The sequence below is a fragment of the Anastrepha ludens genome, chromosome 2 (genome assembly GCF_028408465.1).
Source record: "Anastrepha ludens isolate Willacy chromosome 2, idAnaLude1.1, whole genome shotgun sequence".
NCBI classification, from domain to species: domain Eukaryota; kingdom Metazoa; phylum Arthropoda; class Insecta; order Diptera; family Tephritidae; genus Anastrepha; species Anastrepha ludens.
The window spans coordinates 7,772,550-7,793,947 of NC_071498.1; positions in this window are offsets into that span (position 1 = coordinate 7,772,550).

The window sequence follows — 21,398 nt, forward strand, 5'->3', positions numbered from 1 at the left end:
CGTACAATACACAAGGTTTTTCCATCACAATATTCCTTCACGTTCACAATGGGTATCCAACCCCTGACCGGCTGCCAATATAGTCAAAAATAAGCAACCTTATTTTGTAGTCCAACAAAAAGAAAAAAAAAAATTGTTTTCTCCAAATACAGTTGTTTCCACATTCTTCCATACATAAGTATTAAGTGAGTGAACATTGGTTTACATTCAGTATAGTTGCAACAATTGCAAGTAATACAATTCAATTTTCTTTACTGCAGTGTAGAACATAAAAAATACGAGCAATTTATTGCTCCTGCAACAAAAACTGTAAACATTGTTTTTTGGTTCCGCAACAAGCAAATCGAACAAGAACTTCAATACGCACAAATAAGCGCAGCATTACATGTGGCATAGTGCTGCGCTTGCTATGTATGTAGAAGCGAGAGTGCATGTGAATGCGAGTGCGATAATAATCATTTTCCTGTTCCGCTCAGAGCGTGTTTATCTGTGAAAATCTGCACTGTGTTACATGGCAGCGTATACACACAATGCCAATGTAAACGTGGTGAAGCTGTGTGCACGCATGTTGCCAAGTGCGTTGCATGCGCTCATACTCAAGTATGCATATGTACTTATGCACATACATATATACACAGGCGAGTCTACTAGTTTTGTCGGAAAATATCACCGAAAAGTGCTGCAAAATTAATTGCAAATCACGATGGGCGTTCATAAATAGCACTTTGGTGCTTAAGGATAGCCGAGCGCATAAATTGGCAGGCTTTGTATGCTTGGGCCACACTTGGCGTATGATGAACATTCCGGTGGGGATCAATGCATTCGAGTTTCAGCGCACTTTTAGTGTCTGCTTGCAGATAATGAAACCTTTATGAAGCTGTATAACTATTGATAATACATTTTTATGTTTTGTATTTCTTAATATTTAAAATTTTAATTTCAAGTTTTGCTCTCAATTATGGCTTATTACTTTTTCAATAAAAAAGTGATTTAAATACGAAAGTGAAGGCTTAATTTTCCGCCAACCTATACAATACTTGTTATCCAGCTACATGAGACCTAAAGACTACGTTGAGATTTTAATGCACAGTTGGACTTGGCTTGGTTTTTTTATGACGAATTATGCGTTCATTCAGCTTAAAAAAATTATACAGGAATTCACTTAATTACACAGGGCCTTGCATTGGGCTATTTCCACAGGTTTTCGAGGCACAATCATATTGCTAGTAGCTTTTTGCAAAGAAACTTTATAAGGAGGTCAAAAGTTGTCAAGCAGTGATTAGCCAGCTATTGGATATTATCGAACATCAGACACATAGAATTAACTTTTCACATTTCATTTTTTTAGTTAGAATTTTAGCTCATCCTCGTTTTAATTTAGAAGCCACTATAGGACAAATAGGTGGCGATTAGAAGGGTGACAGTGAAGTGACTAAAAGTTGTTACTGATTTTACTAACGCAATTTTCTTTGATGACAATGTTGCGCATTTTTTTCTATATAAGAAAATTTCTAGTATTCGTTATATGGAAGAAAGTATATAAAAACGTCGACAGAGAGACATTATCGAAAATCCCCGCGAAGTTTGAGCCACCAGAATTGAAATCTAACTAAATTCCAGTGTGAATTATGTTTTTTTTTGTTATTTTATTTATTGCATCCCAAAAAAGTAGTAATTTACATTCATTGGTGGCAGCTTAGCTGCTATTATTAATTCATACTCTTGCGATTTCTCTCATTTACAGCCCGTTGGAAAATTGGAAGTACAACAGAACTGACACCTCCCATAAGCGGTTACTTACATACCACAAATCGTGAACAGTTTTTTTTAATTTTTTTCTCTTGAGCGGGCAACCCTACCACATCAGGTTAACCCTCCCATAAAAAATTATTAACTTTTTTTACACTTTTCTCATAAGCGGCACCTCCCAAAATTTCAAACTTGGTTTTTTTGGTATTTTTTTTAATTTTGTTTTGTTTTTGTCAAATTCAAAAGCTTTAAAAACTTCATCAAATTTCCAAAAACCTGGTTAAACAAGCATTTTTTAAAATTTTGTGAGTATGCAATTTTATAGCCTACGGAATTATGGTATAGAAAGTGCAAGTTTCAAGTTTGGGGAATTGGTTTGTCAGCCGTGCTATGCTTAAAAAAAAAAAAAATCGAGCAAGAACTTTGCGCAATTTGATATGACATATAGGGGAGAACCATTGAAAAATAATCACACACAAGTCCCTCTTTTTTCGGGTTGCACCGGTAAGTGATCGGTCACCGTCTGATTTGGAGCGCTTCAAACGCGATTTTCTCAAAAGCAATGAGTTAAAACAATAAAACACTAATTATAATAAATTAAAAAAATGTTTAAAATACTTTCACGAAGGCTTCTGCATTTTGCATTGTCCAGCAATAGTGAATAAAAGTATTGCAGAACTAATCAAATCATAGAAATATCAGAACTACTGGCAAATCTACTGTATTCAAAAAAGTATATATCTCTAAAGCACTTTCTTGCGCCTGAGATTATGACAGGCAACAATTTTACAAGTTTATCAATCTTCTATGTTTTATTTAGCCAGTTTTTTGGAGGAGACTGGAAAAAAATCTAAAGGGTTTGAAATGCTTTATTTCACGGTTTTCCTAAGACTATCATTCACATTCTCGTAAAATGCTTCAGAGTTCTGTGAAATGTTGTTAAATTTTTTCACCTTTAAGCCTCATCTCTTCTGTTTGATTACCTAACAAATTGAATTGGCTTTGAATATTCTCGAAAGACACACTTTTAAATTTCGTAAAAAAAACAGACATAAACTCAGAGGAAAAAAGGAGGAAAAAAACCACTGCAACATAACCATAAAGCGCCTGAAAAACTGCTGCATTGTTAACAGTCAGCACAACAACAATAGCAAATGCTAGAAAAACAGACATAAGAAATAGTTGCTTTGGCGATGCCACTTTGATGGCCAACAACCCGACAGAGACCGGATATAAGCCGTCGCAGTGTAAAATGGAAAAATAAGCTCAACAAAAGCAGAGCAATGCTCGAATAGCCGTGACGCTATACAAAGGCCATAAAGCCAGACAAAGTGACGACCAGCTAGTGGGCTAGACAAACTGATTGGCAGACCAAAGGCGCAAGAGGCGGCAAAGTGTGCCAGGGGTTTACACCAGGCCGGCCGGATGCCAAGCGTGGCTGTGGCTTTGAGAGCGGTTGTTTGAGTGCGTATGTATGTGTGTTCTATGTGGTTTCCACTACGTCTACGTCTGCAACGGTGACGGCAGATGCATTAGCAGCAACAACAGATACTACCAGTGCAGAAGAAGAGGTAAAGGTAGAGGTAGCCAGCAGCAGAGACCGAGGCAGAGGCAGTGACTGTAGCACTGCATTTTGGTCGCTGGCAGCAACTGGCGATCATTCGACCGGTTGACCGGTTGATGGCTTCTGAGCTGTCCATTTAAATGGGATTTTCGGCTCACACATATGCACATTTCTATATGTATGTATTTGTATGCACATTTATATCAGCCTAGAGACTGTTCATGCACTTAAATATGTCGAGTTTAATGGCTGTACGCAGGATATGACCATGAGCGAGCATGACTCTGTTACCGCATACTTAGTTGCTGTTGTTGTTGCTGGTTTTGCTAAAGTTATTGTTGCTTTATGTTGTTGACGTTGGCAACTTCATCAACGGCTCTTTCGTTGCCAGCTATTGCGGTGGGAATAACTGGAATAGTTGTTGGAATTATTGGCCTTCTGCAACCAGTGTCAAGGATTGCCAAGCATGCGGCGGCTGGTGTTGTTTTCCTAGTGGCTGTGGTTTCTGCAATAGAAGGAATTGTTGCAAGATTGACTGCGCAAGCAGATATACGCTTATACAGTTGGAAATATATGTGTAATAGAGCAACAACAATGTAACCAAAGCATAAATATCTCATTTGCATATGCTTGTCCGCATATCTGTGATGCCGCTGATGGGCTAATGCTTGCTTGTCTACCTCTCTTCATATCTTCTCTATTTCTCTATCTCTCTCTTACCGCTGTTGCTGCTATTCCATTGAGTAGTTTATTTATTTACGAGTTGTCTCATTGTCAATTGCTGGCATTGCAATTGCCCGAGCATATGTGGCAAATACTTCCGCTGTATTATTTTCTATGCAAATGACTTTTGACACACATACACATGCGCAAATGGAAACGATAACACAAATACAAATTCTGTCCATATTTCAAGCTTATAACTTTTCAACTTTCTGTTGGTATTAACTTAGCTGTAAGTGAAGTGTAGATGCATAGCTGAAACCTCAACAGCTGCCGCAGAAAAATATGTCAAAAAACGTTTCTACCCTACACAAAACTGCGGTGTTAGTGTCCTTGCGGCGAATTAGTGTTTTTGAAACCATACGCATCGTGGGTTTATACAAACTTTGATGATTTTTAAATGGAGTAAAGTATCGGCTATCCTCCCGCTGCTCCACTTTCGGAACTTGGCATAATATATCTACCACTCAGTTTAGGTCCGGTTAGGATAAATAGCTGCCCAAAGGAGGGCCAACTTAGACAAATAATCAAATTGGTCCATTGTGATGCCATACCGAGGAAAGCAGAGGGGGATCTACCACTTACTTATGGATAAATACTAGTTTTTTAGTTAAAATATTTAGTGAAGGCTTAAAGTAAATGCCACACATCTCTTGGAGACTCTTCTCATGTCTTAAGGAATGCTCTCCACTGATAATGAACTCTTCATGAATCCAGTTAAAAGAGGTAGTGAAGGAAAGCAGATGAAATTAGCTTGCAAGGCACGACAAAGTAAAGGGATCCCCCTTGCATTAACTCCATGCACCATAATTAGGACTAGGACTACAGCCCAGGTAGAAAAATAGGAGTAATCTTAAGAGTTACATGTCGGGAGATGGATGAAACGCTAGAGCTATATTGAGTTCAGGTGGTAGGGGCATATACATATACTTATATGTCTGAGAGCGGACAGCAGATGAAGAGAGCCTTGATCAACTTCACAGTCACTGGCTGGTGTATTGTATAATTAGGCGAAAATATGAAAGAAAAAAATTTGTATTTAAAAAAAAATATAAAAAAAAAAAAAAAATTTGAAAAAGGCATTTTGAAAACATTTATAGAATTTTTTTTTATACAACTAATTTCTAAAAATAGATAATTTCATGGTATTTGTGTTTTTTTTTAATATGATATCCGACATTTATCCGCGTGGTTACGAGTTACATGGATCATTCGATTAGTCCAATTTTTGACCACTTTTTCCAATAAATCCCTATAATAAATCTAAGTGAGCCCAATCAGAAAAAATGCGGCCAACAAGTTGAGAACGGCAATTAATCGACATTTCGCCGTCTTCTTCAACACTTTGCTCTATGAACTTCGCGAAACGATTTATTTTTTTTAAACTTCGTCCAAAAATATACCTCCCCAAAGAAAAATTATAAGATTTGTTTGTGACAAAGCCGAACTTATCGTTGGATGAAGCTGAATCTGCATTATGAAAAAGGGGTGTTAATGTATCCAAAGACACGATTCGAGAATGTTTGCGTGCAGAAGACCTCGAATTCCGGAGCGCATTGAAAAAGAACTTACATGGGCTAAGGCAAATTCAGAACGAAATTGGATAAACGTAATATTAACGGATGGATTTTCCTTTTGAGCGTTTAGTCGCATACTTCGGTCCTGGTGAACTGCTGATAATCGACAACTTCAATGAAGTGTTAAGCATCCAGTTAAGGTTCCTATTTGGGGCTGCTTCTCCGAAAAAGGATTTGGCCATTTATTTTCAAAGAATTGGGTTTTTTTTATACAGGGTTGCCCATATTCGACGGACCCATCTGGCAGACAGAGACGTCAGATCGCTTAATGACATACCGCGTTGTAAACGTCAGTCCAAGCAGATTTTTACAATGGAACTGTACACGCCACGCGAGCGCTCTCAAATTGTTGAAATTCACATTCAACAAAAGAAGTCAAAAGAGGAAGAAGAACAAAATCATCATGTCCGATGAGGCTCAATTCTTATTGAATGGGACGGTAAACAAGCAAATTTACGCCACTGAAAATCCTCACGAAATTCAAGAAGTACCTCTTTACGACGAAAAAGCCACTGTTTGGTACGGCGTTAGTGCGAAAACGACTATTGGGCCGTTTTTTCTTTGAAAATGAAGATGGTCAAGCTGTTACCGTCAATCAGGAGCGTTATCGCAATATGATAACCACTTTTGTGATGCCAATTATTCGTCGAAAGCGTATAAGGCAGTTCTGGTTTCAACAAGACGGCGCTTCACCACACACAGCTCGCACCACAATCGATTTTTTGAAGAAATTGTTTCCTCATCGTTTGATGTCGAAAAATGGCGATTTTGACTGGCCACCGCGTTTGCCCGATTTAACGCCACCTGACTTCTTCTTGTGGCGTATATGGAGGCTCTGTCTTTGCATCCTACACATAATATAGCATTTCGCAATCCATAACAGATTCCTGATACTCTGATCAGCGATATTCATAAAGGCCGAATCAATCCTGCTGCGATCTGCAAAATGCTGGGACAGGACATATTCCAGGCCTTTAAAAACAAAACATAAAAAACTTGTGTGTGGGTAACTTGGGTCTGCAATTGCTTGCAGCAGATTAGTTAAACTTTTTGCCTACATGGTGGTCACTCAAGCTCATTCATTTACTTGCATACGCAACTTCATTTGGCATTCAATTGCTTTACGATTGCGTACATTCTTATTTATACGAACTGAGCGCTCACATTTATTCCACGACAAATCCACACGTACATGCATAAATATGTATGCCATATTATTTACTCGTCTACAAGACCAAATGGCTTTCATATTTGACTATCTGCTTATAAATACTAGTCGGCTATCCTTGGTTGCTTTCATTTCGCATACGATGCCACATTTGTGTTTGTTTTTCTTTGCAGTGGTTTACACTAAAATTAACTTCTTCCTCATTTTTGTAACTATTTTCCATGGCTTACCACTTTACACAATTGTAGTTGCTGCACTTTGTACTTGTTTTTGTAAAAATAAACTCTGGTAACTTTGTTTCCACAAGTAAACATCTGTATTTACGCAATGGAACAGACGCATCTATTAACTTTATAACAAAAACATAATGAGTAGCAACACAGCGCCTGCAGTTATGTTATTTTAAAATATTTGTTTAACAAAATTTATATGAAAATAATACGCAATGAGTAGCTTGTTTGTGCAGTTGATAATATTTGGATATATCTGCATAACTTGTCGCACATGTGGCACATGGGGTTGGCACGGAGATTTGTGTGTGCTTCATAAGACCTTCTGAAATTTGTGTGTAAAAAACTCCACAAATCTAAATAAAATTGTAATAAATTCTAGTAGTTTATCAAGATGAAGTAGAATATCTTAGGTTCGGTTAGGTTGAAGCCGTTGTCCTGTGGGACACACTCAGGCTCATAGCTCTGGTGCAATGAGAAAGTGATAATGTGGTTCCGCGTATAAAATACTAGCAAACCCGGGACCCTTCGCTGGGCACACTAAAATAGAATAGATATGGTTTAGAACAGAAAATATATGATTTTCATATTATTTATTTTTTATTCTTTATTCAAGCGCTTTGGCATAAACAATATTTTTTGTTTTTCTATTTGTTTTTGAGTAAATATAAAATATAAATTGAAAATCAGAAAAAAAGAAGATTGTTTTTAAATTTCAAATCAACGCATATGAATAAACAATCGTCTTTTTCCTGATCATCCATGAATTTTTCATTTCAATTTATATGTTTTATTAAGCATTGGAGCTTTTTTAACCATTATCCATTTATATTTTTCAAAAAAAAAAACCAAAAAAATTTTTTTTTCCACGAACACATAATTTCATTCGGATTTCACATTAAATTCTCAAATTTCGTAAGAAATTATTCACTGTTCCAAAATCTTCTCCAAAAAAATTCACAAACAATTTTTACATGTTGCACTTACGTTTTTTCCTTATGGCATCCAAATCAGAAAGAAATATTGACACATTGTAACTCACACTGTCAATTTGACAGTTCCGTTCCGCCCCAAGCGTTAAAAAAGTAAGCGACATTATGGCTGGTTCAAAAGAACGCTGTACCCGTTGCCACTGCTCCGAATTACATCCAAACTTTACGAAACCCATTTTCAATACTTACTTAACAATGTGCTTAAGTTTGGTTTAATTCGGTCCAAAGACACGGCGGGTCCACGTTTTGGCATATATTTCGAAACCCTAGTCATCAATAGGTATGAAAATTACCCCGTATTAAAGCACTTATCAACAGCTTTCATTTGATATCCATATTGTACAAACACATTCTAGGGTCCACGTTTTGGTCTCTATCTCGAGACCCCAGTCACGGAGCGGCATGAAAAATACTCTGTACTAAAGCATTCACCAACAGCTTTCATTTGATACCCATATTTTACATACACATCCGAAGGTTACCCGGGTCCACGTTTTGACCTATATCTCGAGACCCTATCTACCAATAGGTATTCAAACTATACGGAAATCATCTTCAATACCTACTTAACAATGTGTGTAAGTTTGGTTTAATTCGGTCCAAAGACACGGCGGGTCCACGTTTTGGCATATATTTCGAGACCCTAGTCATCAATAGGTATGAAAATTACCCCGTATTAAAGCACTTATCAACAGCTTTCATTTGATATCCATATTGTACAAACACATTCTAGGGTCCACGTTTTGGTCTCTATCTCGAGACCCCAGTCACGGAGCGGCATGAAAAATACTCTGTACTAAAGCATTCACCAACAGCTTTCATTTGATACCCATATTTTACATACACATCCGAAGGTTACCCGGGTCCACGTTTTGACCTATATCTCGAGACCCTATCTACCAATAGGTATTCAAACTATACGGAAATCATCTTCAATACCTACTTAACAATGTGTGTAAGTTTGGTTTAATTCGGTCCAAAGACACGGCGGGTCCACATTTTGGCAAATATTTCGAGACCCTAGTCATCAATAGGTATGAAAATTACCCCGTATTAAAGCAGTTATCAACAGCTTTCATTTGATATCCATATTGTACATACACAACCAAAGGTTACCCGGGTCCACGTTTTGACCTATATCTCGAGACCCCAGTCACGGAGCGGCATGAAAAATACTCTGTAGTAAAGCATTCACCAACAGCTTCAATTTGATATCCATATTGTACATACACATCCGAAGGTTACACGGGTCCACGTTTTGATCTATATCTCGAGCCCTATTTCCAAAATAAAATATAATCCATGTTACTCGTGGATGATGTAGCTTTCGAATGGTGAAAGAATTTTTAAAATCGGTCCAGTAGTTTTTGAGCCTATTCATTACAACCAAACAAACAAACAAACAAAGTTTTCCTCTTTATAATATTAGTATAGATGTTAAATAGGCAAACTGTTCGTTATGCAAAATAAACGGTTTGTGGCAGATGAAAAGAACCGGTTTTTTTCTTGTAACTTCAAGATATATCTCGTTCTGCTTTTTGCTGCGTAATAGTCCCACTCAAGAGCTACGAAGCCGGTGCGAACTGAGGTTAGTGTCCTTCCAAACTTTCCCGTAAATGCAACCAAACACAAATGAGTGAGAAGTACGCGAAGCGTTTTGAGGAGGTATAGTTATTGAAAAGGGCCGATATTAGCTTACTCCGCGGCTGCAAAAGAGGTTTGGAATCAGCGGTATAAAGTATAGGAAAATGTTGATGAATTTTCCGAGCGCCGTTTGAAGCGAGTGATGACAAAAAAGCAGGATAAAGTGATCGTCCAACTTTTTGGCACGATCAGTTCTTGCTAAAAAGGGAATAGATGTGAGTATGAACACCATCGAACGACGACTGAAGGAGCGAACATATCCTACCGTCCCACATCATCAAAACCACTGCTCTCAGAAAAACACATTGAGAAACAACAAAACAAGAAAATGGCGTCACAGTATTGGACTGGTTTTCCAAGTACCCAGACGCCAACCCGATTGAAAATGTGTAGGGAACTATGAAAATGTATCTTGCCGCCGGAAGGCCAGTCCATGATTTAAAGCAACTCGTGCGCCAATTCGCAAAATCTAGTCCTGTTGGTCAACTAGCTACGCAGAAAAGCTGGTTCGAAGCATGCCGGCTTATTGAGTAATTGCAACTCATGGTTTTGTACATACTTTCATGTAAAAAAAATTTAAAAATTCATCTTTTATACTTCATGAATAATCGCGGTTCCTTTTTTCTGACACAGACTGTAGATGGAAACATTCACTTACAATCACTTCAATTAAATATGTAAAAAAATTAATATTTGTGAAACATAGTGGCCATGTTTTACGCGGAAAATTAGAAGAACTGTGGCAATTTGAAAAAAAATATGCGATACTCAGTCCAAATATGGTATCAAAAAAATGGTTATAAAGCTGAGAGTAGCAAAATGATTTGCAAAATGTCACTAAAAATAAGAAAAGTGTTTTTGAAGCTTCTACTGATTAGGTCGTATGGCGCTAATTACGTGTCAAATTAGAACTTTAGCAATTGATACCTATCAAAAGAACTTTTATTTCCTCTAAAAATTAGAAAACAATGTTAAAAAAATTTTAAGATAAAACAAGATAAATAATACGCTTTTTTTCTCCTAAATTTAGTATCCTCAAATACAGATTTATTTAATGTTTGAAAAAAGAAATATTTGTTTTACATTTTTTTTCGTCAGACATTTATTTTTGGGTTATTTTTTATCAGTGCAGCAGTACACTTTCTAAGGATAAAAATTTATTTTTATCAAATTTTTCAACATAACTATTTTTACATACCAGGCGTGGGAGTGAAATGGTGTGTACAAATTACTTTTGATTGGAAGGGATGTATAAGGCTTAAGGTCCATTTTATCGTAAAATGGTATAGAAAGTTTTCTTTTAGCTCTCAAAGACTTTGAAATACCAAAAGTCCAAGATGCAAGACTTTCGATTTTGGCATTATTGTTCGCGCTTGGAGTGGACGTCTGTGCCCATCGACCATACATTCAACACTTGTTTGGTTTTAGAGAGTATTAGGCAAAAACATTTAATTACTAATTAGTATCAAAAATCGCAACTAGACTCAAGATTAACTTACTGGGCGCACATAAATCATGCTGCCACAAAAGTTGCCAAAGTAAACGGCATGTTAAGTAAGCTCGCGGCCAACCTTGGAGGTACAATCAGAGCAAGCGAAACCTTCAATGGACCCGACGAACTCGATTCTTTTAATGGATACGAAATATGGGCAGGTTCGGTAAGGGGGAAATGCGGGCGAAAAACTTTACAATCTGTGCAGCGCACCTGCCATCTCAGAGTGGCTTCTTCATGGATAATAGTATCAGAAGCAGTAGTTTTAGTTATGAATGGAACTCTGAACGGTACGGTAGATGGACAGCGATAATAATACCCGAGTGGGTTGAAAGAAAGCACGATGAAGTTAACTACTACCTCACACAGTTTTTGTCGGGACATAGAAATAATCGAGAAAATGATGATGGGCGAAGAAAAATGGAATGCCTTTGCAAACTTCTCGGACGGTTACTCAATGGTGCGAAGCCATTTTTAATCGAACCTCACCGTCAAAAAAGAAAAAAAAGTATCAAGAATTGCTATGAACACCTTTCTATGTCTATATTTTGAGATGGTATACATTTTTAGTAGAATGGAACTTGCGTAATAAAATATAATTTTAATGCTAAGAACTAATAGTTGATGTAGCTTGCACTCCTTTGGGCAACTCGGTTTGATATTTATATATTTTTCGTAATAAATAATAATAATAATAATATTTTGAAAAAGCCACTTATTAGGTTTTTAGATACGCTGATCAAGGATTTTTTGTCAACTTATTTTTAATAACTTTGTATAAGTCCTACGGTCTTACTTGTGCTACATAAATAACACTGTCCAACAATGGTTGCTACCCACGCTAATGTCATAATTATAAAAAGGAATATCACCAGAACCAACTTTGGCAATTTCAGCACTAGACCAGAGCGACAGACTTCCTCTACGGAGTGTGAAAGTCTTAAAATTTCAGGCGAAGATGCGTATAGCTTATCAAAAATATTATGCAGAAAAGACTATCAAATATAAATCTTGCTCTCACTTTTCTGTAGTACAATTTAATGAGTTTTTCCGTAGTAATTGTTAAGTCTCTACCACCGACCTAAATGCGCATTTCTGACACTCTCTTAAAATATATACAACGAAAGTTTATTAAAAAGGCAACTAGAGGGTTAAGTTGTTCCACAGAAGCTCATTTTACTGTGGACTATCCCTAGATGAAAAACTCGCACGGATTAAGTTGAGTCCGCATACAACTATGAGCATGACCTCCTTCATCGCATGGGATATTGGCATGTGTAGGCACATTATGTTGGCATTAAGTAGGAAAATAACAGACTCGACTATAAGTCTTCAATATCTATATAGTCAAATGTCAGTCTCCATAGCCAAATGCCAGTCTTCATAGCCAAATGTTTAGCGCGTGACTGCCATGCAGAGTTGCTCGGGATCGAATCTCCGGACATGAAACAAATGATAGAAAATGGTTTTTTCTTAAAGCGTTCGCTCCTCGGCAGGCAGTGAAAAGCTTCTTTTCTTCTGCCATAAAACAGCTTTTCATAAAATCCGTCTGCCGTGCGGAATCGGCATAAAACTGTAGGTCCATCCATTTGTGGAAAAATATCAAGACGCACACCGCAAATAAAAGGAAAAGCTCAGCTAAAATCCTCAACAAAGGTAATAATAGTGCAATATTTTATATGTTTTACCCATTAAAGTTGCTCCATTGTAGGTTTTTAATGTTTTGAAATTTTTTTATAGCCGGCCAATTCACCTCCCGCTAGAAGCTTACACTAAACTAAGTTTATGCATACCCTTCGTGGGTATTGCCTCCAAAAAACGAATACGAAGAAGCACTAAAAGCCGCTCCCTCGTTGCACAAAAACTTTACGGCAATTCGGACTACAAATTTCTGTTGAAAAATGATATTTCACAGAAGGGTTCTTCATGAATTTCATTGCACAATGCTAGATATGGAAATACAAAAATACAAAAACACCAAATATTCCACTTGCAGCAGTGAACTAGCCGAATATCGAGAAACTTTCTATCTAAATTATTTGAAACAGCGCAAAATAAATTCGATGGGTACAAAAAACAAAAAAAAATAATAAAATAAACAAAAGAAAAGGACTAGCAGTAGTATGCAAGTAAAGGAATAAATATCATAAACTTAAACTACTTAGCAGCAGCTGAGAATACAGTCACCGTGTCATAAGATCTGCCGCTGCAAATACCGAATTGCAGTTGCGCGCGCGATAAGCTCTCATTGCAAAAGTTGTTGCTGCCGCTTCTTTCCTGTTGCCGGTGATAACTGCGAAAAATTGCTTGTAACAAGCAATCAGTGTTAACTATTTTACGCAGCTAAAAACTTGTTAAGCACTTGGCCAAGTCCAGTAACTTCCACTCTCACCACTTAGCACCAAGCAAAAATGGAATACTTATACCCCGAGCGGCATCAGGCATTCCTGAAACACTTCTATGTAGCACGCAAAGAGGTCGCAGTGTAGAATGTAGTCAGAGCAAGAGGACTAAGAGCAGCAACAATGCAACCCACTACTCCGCTTAATAATTAAAACTCATTAACACTTTCGCTGTGTCGAAGTTGTGTTGCAAAGATGAGAAGCGAAGAAATTCCATCCATTCTCTAAGGATCAACTTTTTGGCTTGCAAGTTTCTGGTTTGATTTTTTTTGTTTGTTTTATAAAATTAAGATGCTACATGCATAAATTTAAAGTAGACAAACAACAAAACAAAAAAAAATGAATGCCAGTTAGATGAGCAAACAAATTTAAGGTGACAACCAGCAGCTGGCGATAGCAACTCTCGCATTTCGTATTCAGCGCGGCGTCATTCAGCCAAACTTATGCTTGACTTGCTACTGCTGTTGCTTCTGCTTATTTTGGCTTCCATGGCGCTGATAAATTATTAAATTATGTGACTTTTCCTATGGCAAATATCCAAGGAAGCAGCAGCTATTACGAGTGCTACAAAAATAAAGGCAAGAAGATTCCATGGAAAAATAAAGAAAGGTTAAGCTACATTTGTTCAGAGAATTTATAGGTACATGCATTGTTTTTATAAATATTACAACCAGACAGTGTGGGTCCCTCATGTACTTAGTTAGTCGTATAACGAGATGCTACCTCAAAGGGTGCTGTTGTAATTGGATTGGGGATGTTATGGACCTGGCCAAGTTAATCAAGAAAGACTGTGCTATCTATGCTGGTTTAATAATTTATTAAAGTGAGCGATTGGGTTGGGTTGAGTAATCTTGCGGTTACCACAAAAAAACAAAAAAAAATAGAACTAAACGTGTGAAAAATAAATGTTGGTTACAAGTAAACTTACGAAAAATAAATTTTAGTTTCAGTGCTATTCTCTGTTTCACTAAAGCGATGCATGCCGGCAAGAACTTTAAGTTTGAACAGTAGCTTGAAATAAGCTGAGAAATAGTGTGATGCTATTTCATCTCTATCCCATTTTTTTATAAAATGAGGACTAAAATTTGTTCGTACGCTAAAAACTATGCATTAAATGCTCCGATTTGCACAGAGTTTGTTTTATTTTGAAGTTAATCTTTCCTGAAATGCACTCTGGCATTACACATATATCTAAATTTTTTTGCTGGCATGTTGGTTCTTTATATTGTCACAGAGTTTGAGTTTGAGCTGTCAATTAGCTTGTTTTTGGTAGGTGTGCTCTGCAATTTTCTCTGCGGATAAAAATATCGAACAAAGAATTTGTCTTAAGTTTTGTGTTTTAAACGGGATTTCCTGTGCCGTTGACAATGTTGTAGAATGCCTATGGCGAGAGTGCTTTATAAAAAACATGGGTCTGTGAGTGGTATACGGTTTTTGCGGAGGGCCGAGAAGTAGTGGAAAATTTGCACCGGTCTGGTCGCCCATCAACGCCTTCAACGGCTGAGAAAGTCAACAAAGTCAAGAAAATGGTGCTAGAAAACCATCACTTAAGCTTGAGGGTAGTGGCTCGTGACATGAGCGTGTCTCATGAATCAATTTACAACACTTTATACCATCAATTGGGCATGAGACGCATGGCTGCTCGACTCGTTCCAAGGGAGTTGAACTTCTTTCAAAAAATTCATCGGAGAAAGGTGGCTGAAAATATGCTTGAGCAAGTGAATTCGGGCCCAATGTTTATCCAGCGCATCATAACAGGTAATGAGACGTGGGTATATCAGTTTGACATGCAAACCATTCAACAGGCGGCTTAATAAATTCATCCACATGAGCCTGAACCCAAAAAACCAAGTCAAAGTCGGTCAAGAGTGAAAGTCATGCTACTCGTTTTCTTGGATTATCATGGTGCTGTGTACTCGGAATTCATTCCAAATGGTTCTACGGTAAATAAAAAATATTATTTGGAAGTTATGCGACGTTTGAGAGAGAACGTGCGTAGGAAATGGCCCAATTCGTGGAATGAAAACTCATGAATCTTGCACCATGATACGCACCGTCTCACAAGTATTCACCGGATGAATCCTCCAGTGACTTTTTCCTTTTCCCAAAACTTAAACTGCCACTCGAGAATACACCGAAGGAGCTGAAAAAGATCTCTTCAAACGCATTAGATGACGTTTGATGACTGAACTAATCGATGGCATAAATGTATTGCTTCGAATGGAGCCTAGTTTGAAGGTGAGAAAATACATTTTGATGATTTAACAATTATTTTGCGTTTTATTGAACAAATCCCGATACTTTTTTGACAGAATGTACATTGCATAAGTTTTCCAAAGCGGCGTGTCTATACCCAAAAATATTCTTTGCTATAAAACCTTAAAATATTTACCAATAATCAGGATTAATGAACGGTAACTGGTGCTGAGAAATAGTGCAATTACAAAAACAACAACGGATAATGATCGTGATAAAATTGTGGTCAAACGACCCAATCGATCGCCATGCCCGCTTTCCACCGACATTCTATTTAAGTGTATTGGAACGATGTGGACTTAAATTCGGCCAACTACTGTTACTTCATCAAAATCTTCCAAAAATTGTTTATGCCGTTAAAATAACAAAAACAAGATTCTTGAGTCTGGAAGAACGGCCATGAAGGTTTTGCTGTGTGTCTTTGGTGGTATTAGAATGGCATCATAGACTATGAGTTGCTTTCGTCGAACTATGCACTCAACTTTAATCTCTACTGTCAAAGACTCAACCAATTAGAGCAGGAATTGACTACAAATGGCAAGTATTAGGAAGGATTTTGTACTCCATTAGTTCAACGATAGCCTACGCAAATTTTTCAACAACCCGCCAGAAGCTTCGAAAGCCCGGTCGCGAGATTCTAAGGCTCCTGCCATATAGAAGAGACCTGACATCAAGAGACCAGCAATTGGCACCTTTTGAAGTATTTTTATTTATTTTACTAAAAGGCCAGCGGACTTTTTCTATGGCGGAATTATAAAATTGCCTTCGAAATGGAAAAATGTTATCGAAATCCTAACTGCATATAGCTCATTTGCTACAAGATATCATAATCCGAAAAACTAAAATGTTCAGAAGAGCGACTTCAAAGTTTTCAACTTAATATGAAACACTAAGCAGAAGTAAAGGCATCGAAAAATGCATACCTCACATAAGAAAACTGGTACACAGTATTGCCAAATATGTATGCTCCTTCTCCTGCTGGAGCTTTCGTCCAAAGTATTCTCTCTGCCGCACAACTTACTCTGACAGACTTTCCTCTTTTTTGAGGAAGCTCGATAATTAAAGCTCTATTTTCATTTAATATCCTTTACGACCAAATCAGTTTTACATATAATACTTCCTATAACGGTTATAAAATATGTATGTAGCAGAATAGAGAAAACGAAATAGATATAGACATACATGAATCAAAATGATGGGAGGTTTCGAAATCGGTAATACAGGGTGATTTTTTAAGAGCTATAGGAAAGTTTTTCAAAAAAACGCACGTAAAAAGAAAAAGAAATGCATGACATTTTTATTTAAATCGATAGTCCAGTCCATATAATTTAATGTTTGAAAATTATTTCATGCAAATGTTGACCGCGACTGCGCTTCAAATGGTCCATCCGCTTAGTCCAATTTTGGCATACTCTTTCCAATGTTTCGGCCGGTATCTCACATATAGATGCTTTAATGTTGTCTTCCAATGCGTTAATTGAAGCAGGTTTGTCTGAATAGACATAAGCTTTAACATAGCCCCACAAAAAATAATCTAAAGGCGTTATATCGCACGATCTGAGTGGCCAATTGACAGGTCCCGAACGTGAAAACAAATGTTCACCGAACTCGCCTCTCAACAAGTCCATTGATACGCGTGCTGTGTGGCATGTGGCACCGTCTTGCTGAAACCGCATGTCATGCAAGTCAAGCTCTTGCATTTTGGGGAAAAAAAGTTGGATAACATTTGACGGTAGCGCTCACTATTCACAGTTAGTTCCCAGCATCTTTGAAGAAGTACGGTGCAATGATACCTCCAGCCCATAAACCGCACCAAACGGTGACCTTTTCTAGATTCATTGGTAGCTCTTGCAATTATTCTGGCTGATCTTCACTCCAAAATCGACAATTCTGCTTATTTACTTACCCATTGATCGAAAAATGAGCTTCGTCGCTGAGCATAATTTTTCGATAAAAAGGTGGATCTTCGGCCAACTTTCCAAGAGCCCATTCACCAAAAATTCGGCGTTGTGGTAGGTCGTTCGGCTTGATTTCTTGCACCAGCTGTATTTTGAAAGGCTTCACACCTAAATCTTTTCCACGTTGTTGAGTAACAGAGGTTCAATTGCTGCGAGCGGCGACGAATCGATAATTGATGGTCATCATTAACACTGGCCGATACAGCTGCGATATTTTCTTCAGATCGCACTCTACGTAAGCGTGTTGGTGGTTTTATGTCCAATAATGTAAATTTGGTTCTAAATTTAGTCACAACAGCTCGAATAGCCGCTTCAATGGGTCGATTAAACTGGCCATAAAATGGAAGAAGCGCGCGATAAACTTTCTTAACAGAACACGCATTTTTATAATAAAATTCAATGATTTGCAAGCGTTGTTCGTTTGTAAGACGATTCATGGTTACATTATAGACCAAACTGAAGATGTTTGACAGTGAAACAAAACACAAAACGTGCGTCCGCTGTTTAAACCAACTGTTTAGAAAAATAATAGCTAAAAAATCATTAAAAATATCAAAAATCACGTTGTTTTAAATGAAGCAAATTTACAAAAACTTGGTTGAAATGATAACGCCATTAAAGTAAAATCGTCGTATCTTAAATTTGTTTTAGCCATCAAAAAATTCGATCCGAGCACAACTCGGCCTACCTCAGTAGTTTAAATGTACATTCAAAACAACATCTATTTCAAGGTTTCAGTATCTCATTTTCACACTGTGTGGCTCCGTATTTCCATATGTAAATGTGACGCTTGGATATTTAAATCTGCATTGATCTTCAAAAACTAACTACAGTACAAAAAAAGAGTCTTTACATTGCAAAATATTTAATTAAATTCGGCCTTAATCGCTTTGTCTTACAAGACTTTATGCCCACATTCTTAATACTTCTGACTCTGCACTTTGTTTAGAGTTGTTGTAATTTCTGACTCTGCACTTTGTTTAGAGTTGTTGTAATTTCTGATTTTATTATTGGCTCAAACACGAATGCGCCAACGCAATTGCGACGTTTACACTGGAGACAGATGCCAATGTGGCGAGCATAAATCTTAGAAAAATCTTTTATTTTTCACCTTTTTGTTTCTCTCCAACAGCCACAGCGTTGTGGCTGTGCTTGTTATTGTCAACAACAAGTTGCGACTCGCAATCATACGCTCATGAGTGGGCAGGTAGCAAAGTGAGAAATCAACAACACACATACATACAACAACATGTAAATGTGGCAATATTAAAGGCAATTGAACTGCCAATCGGCAATGTCAGCGTGTAGCATATCTCTTTCAACAACAATAACAACAAGAACATGACAGAAAACAAGTGCAAAAACCGGCATATGCGCGAGCGGCTGCGTGCAACAAGGCGTAAAATTGCAATGTGTTTTCGTTTGCTATGCCTTTTTTTTATCATCAAATTTTTCTTCTTTTTTCGGCTTAATGCAGGAATGCAACATTTGTCATATCGGCAGTGTAGGTTGGACAGCAATGTGTCAGCAATATGAGCTGTGCTGCTGAGTTGTTGTTGTTCGGCGTTATAGTGGCAAGTTGAAGGTGATGATATCTGTCAAATTTGAAGCGGTTCGATAACTTGATCCAGCAAGTGCGTATAAATATTCGATTTATGTTGCATTGAAGGCTGATGGAGCATAGAAAGTAATTTTTGTTTTGTTGGCATTTTTGGTATTTTTTCAAAAAATTTAAATTTTAAATTCTTACCTTGAATGCGTAAACTTACAAGTATATATATTTTTTTTTCATGAGACAATTTGCATAAAGAATGGAGTATTTTCTAAGAGCTGGAGAATTTAAAATGTCAATACAAAAGAGAAATATTGTACGAATGCATTTTTTTATTATAATCTGGAATTTCATGGTTTAAATTTTTGACTACTTTGACCAATAAATCCGACGATTTACCGAATTACCACTCAAACGAGGGTACCAAGACTTGGTATAGAAAAAATTGTCCGTTCAAGAGAAGTCTCCGGGTAATAGAGTTGTCCGCCTGGAGACGTTGCACTGTATTATAAAGTGAATAGTGGGAGATGCTTAGGTCATGGTACAGCAGAAAATATTGAAGCAGAAACATAGGACGGAGCTCAATGCCAAGATACTTAAATTCGAGATCTTGCATAAGGAATGGAATTCAAAGCGAAATAAAATAAATGCAATGGATCCTTTCGAAGGACTCCTGTAAAAAGAGACGATGGGGAGTGAGCTCAATCTGCAGAAGAATCCTTGAATATCCTTGTAAACACTCATTTTCTGGAAAATTCTATTGCTCCATGTGGAATTGTCGCCACTAAGCGCCAGGTACGGTTACTCGATGTTTCCGCGGAATTTACAGTGTCTGTTGAAAGCATCAGCTGGGCAAGGACCTCGATGGTTCCTGTCCTGCAAGGAATCTATAAAGCCTCGAGGCCACGACTCGGAGAAGGACTTCAGGCCTATAAGACTTATCTCATTAATCCTAAAGATGTATGAGAGATTGGTATCGCCCTTGTAGTAAAATTTTTGCTTTGCTATCTTGTGGAGCAATCAAACCAAGAGAATAGAAAAGGCGAGCCGAAACTGACAATTTGTTATGCTTTGTGGCTCGTAAGCCATTAGAGTTATCCTTCATGACAAATCGGAATAAATCTTCCTTCAGCTAGCAATAAACTTCCAGTATTTTCGTGAAGCCTGTGTCATCGAAATTGAAGGTTTCTTCAGAGCTCTCACAGTGCAAAGCAGTAGTTGTTAGCAAGAGAAATTGTTTAAACTTCTCTAATACATAAACTTTTAGCCTGAAGATCTAAAAGCGCTGATTGTTTCCTTTACTTTCGTAGCTCGTACATAGGTATTTCAACTACCTGGATGAAGTACCAGACTGGCACTCCCCAAGTATCACTAAAGCGCTTTCTTGATATCATTGTGAGAGCTCCAACGGGCAGCGTCAATTTAACTGGATGAAAGAATTTTAGATATAGCACTTGAACAAATGGAGCTCCATTTTATCCTTGCTTTCTTGAGAAATAAAAGTCAAGAGGATGCCGATGATAGGCTGTCCGGCGTTCCCACGACAGTCGGTTCTACGTTACCGGAACGACCCGGACTTAAATCCGGCCAAGGACTGTCACTTCAGCAGTATTCCTCATATACATATGAATGGGGAATGTTTATGCTGCTATAATAACAACAACAACCGGCTGGCCGACTTCTGTGACCAATTCAATAGACCCCTTTCTGGCAAGCTCATCAGCAATTTCATTTCCCTCTATGTTCCCATTTCATTGAACGCAGATCAGAGAAAAGTTACCTTCTCACCATGCCCACGCTAGTTCGTACTTTTATGCTTTTTTATTAGTTTCGCTTTAGAAAAATACTTTTCCAACATTGGATGTTTCAAGCCAGCAGTGTGCATTGAACTCGGTGCCCGGTAATTGGTAGTCACACTTGACCACCAATGCAGCCAATCAGTAAAAGGTGAATTTTAAAAGTACAGCTGATTTAAAATTCATTAAACAGCAATGCCCTGGAACATAAAACCCACACTGAATGCACTGAGTTCGTGCAGAGACTTTAAGATGCCTGCAAGTGAACGTCTAATTATGAAAACGAAGTTGGCTT